Consider the following 2916-nt stretch of genomic DNA (forward strand, 5'->3'; position numbering starts at 1 on the left):
AATTTTATTTTTTTTTCTTTTTTCTTGAATTATATTGGTCTCATTTTAAGAATTATTTTAGTTCTGTCTCTAATATTACGTGTATATCAAAATTAGTTATTAGTATAAAATATATGTTAAAATATAAATACACATTAAAAATAAATTAAACTATACATGTTGATACGTACTCTATATCTCGGCTAACAATCCAAAATTAAACTCGGCTAATAACCCGGAAAAGTCAAGTCAGAGCTCGGTTACGTAATCTGATAACAGCTCCCAACAAGTCAAAAACTATCTCCAAAATCGTTACCACAAAATCTGGACGAGCTTAACAAAGCTGGAACCTTCTCAAACCAAGTCAAACGTTATCATCAAAACTGACTTCAGTAAGCGTGGAGAATCCCAAAACAAGCTCCAATTGAACAAACTACACGCTTATATAAGCAAGTAAATAAGCTTGGAAGAGAGGTCAGATAACTTATTTCTGATTTATTATTATCACTTCTATTAAATCATATTCTTACTTGAGTAGAGAACTTTGAATGGTTTCAGATAGATAGATATTTTAAAGGGAAGTGCTAAGGGGACAATAAAAATTTTGAACAATATGAACAACCACCAATCAAATAAAAATACACTACATTCTAATTTAATGCTACTAATTAAATTTACTCTTTTAACTTTATTAATTCACATTATTTACACATTATTCAAAAATCTTGTTGGTTACTTATACTTTTCCTATTTTAAAACCAGTGGAGGAAGATACTATTACTTGAAGCTGTAAGCTTTTAATTTTAGTGGCTGCGGTAATGTGAATAATTAGTATCGGGGGCGGTAATTGTTGAAATTATAGATGAAACCTAACTTGTTGGAATGGGAGGAGGAATTGAAGAATATGGCGTGCAAATTAAATATATATATGAATGATCTTCGAATCACTAAAAGTCGTCGTAACTTATTTAAATTCAAGATTCTTAAAATTGAGGTCAATATATATTATTGACTAATTGACCAAACCATACACATAAGCCTCGCTATTTACTTTACGTCATCATTTCATTAGAAAGAGTTAGATTAACAACCTATTAGGCTTAGGCGCTTAGCTATATCCTTTTCTTCCAATACTTCATTTGCGTTTTCACCTTCCTCATTTATGTTTATCATTTTGTATGTATATAGATTATATATATATAAGGGGTCGATTATTGTATGATGTTTCGTATATACAAGGTGTTCTACGAGCTATATTTATATAATAATCTCGGACATCATAGAAGCAAAACCAAACTGTGTACGCTATCCAAAAAGTAGTCATTAATTATGAACTTAGGACAAAAGAAAATTAAAGGGGAAAGAAAAACATGCAATTTCAATTAGAGTGTGTTAGTCGAAAAATATTTTCGATTAAGGTGAGTTAGTTCGAAGTAGTGAAGAGGTCGATTAAGGTGTTGGCGGTTGTCGAAAAGATGCATGTGTAGGCATTGGATGAAGGTACTCGACACAGATTCGATTTTAAGCACTCTACCAAATTGAATGGGTCTGATCGGATAAGTAATCGAAAGGAAAAATCGAATAGTGGTTCGAATAGCATATTGAGCAGTTACGTGAGTGGAGAAGTTGGAGGCTTTCACCACATGAGAAATTGATGGATAACGTTTCATTAACAAAAGAGCTTTAGGAGTTCCTGAATACCCAGATCTCCACAAGCAGCGCTTTTTGTATAAGCAAGGCGTTGAAACCAGGCCGTGAAGTCGGTACCTCGAGGATTAATCTTCGGATTATTCCTGAAAAATTTCTGATTAATGAAGAAAGAGATGTCGAGGGCTTGGTTTATTGAACAACCACCAATCAAATAAAAATACACTACATTCTAATTTAATGCTACTAATTAAATTTACTCTTTTAACTTTATTAATTCACATTATTTACACATTATTCAAAAATCTTGTTGGTTACTTATACTTTTCCTATTTTAAAACCAGTGGAGGAAGATACTATTACTTGAAGCTGTAAGCTTTTAATTTTAGTGGCTGCGGTAATGTGAATAATTAGTATCGGGGGCGGTAATTGTTGAAATTATAGATGAAACCTAACTTGTTGGAATGGGAGGAGGAATTGAAGAATATGGCGTGCAAATTAAATATATATATGAATGATCTTCGAATCACTAAAAGTCGTCGTAACTTATTTAAATTCAAGATTCTTAAAATTGAGGTCAATATATATTATTGACTAATTGACCAAACCATACACATAAGCCTCGCTATTTACTTTACGTCATCATTTCATTAGAAAGAGTTAGATTAACAACCTATTAGGCTTAGGCGCTTAGCTATATCCTTTTCTTCCAATACTTCATTTGCGTTTTCACCTTCCTCATTTATGTTTATCATTTTGTATGTATATAGATTATATATATATAAGGGGTCGATTATTGTATGATGTTTCGTATATACAAGGTGTTCTACGAGCTATATTTATATAATAATCTCGGACATCATAGAAGCAAAACCAAACTGTGTACGCTATCCAAAAAGTAGTCATTAATTATGAACTTAGGACAAAAGAAAATTAAAGGGGAAAGAAAAACATGCAATTTCAATTAGAGTGTACATATCAAACATTGTTTCTAAGACTTTTCCAAATGAAGAATAGCAATACAAATTTGTATATATGCATGTGCTTCTTAATTAGCTTGCTGACTAAGGTACTAACTACTAACTAAAGCATTACAGAACATTCACTAATAATGCCGATAATTGCGTGGAATTCGATCTAGTATAACTTAACAAGGACAACTCTATCGGCCAAAATAATTGACTTGAAATTTATTTTCTTTTCACTCCATGCATAATTATATATGTTGCTATATGGATTTTGTTAACAAATATTTTAAGATTTTTTTAATTATAAAAAATTATATTAGAA

This window comes from Arachis ipaensis, chromosome B05, assembly GCF_000816755.2.
Source record: "Arachis ipaensis cultivar K30076 chromosome B05, Araip1.1, whole genome shotgun sequence".
NCBI classification, from domain to species: Eukaryota; Viridiplantae; Streptophyta; class Magnoliopsida; order Fabales; family Fabaceae; genus Arachis; species Arachis ipaensis.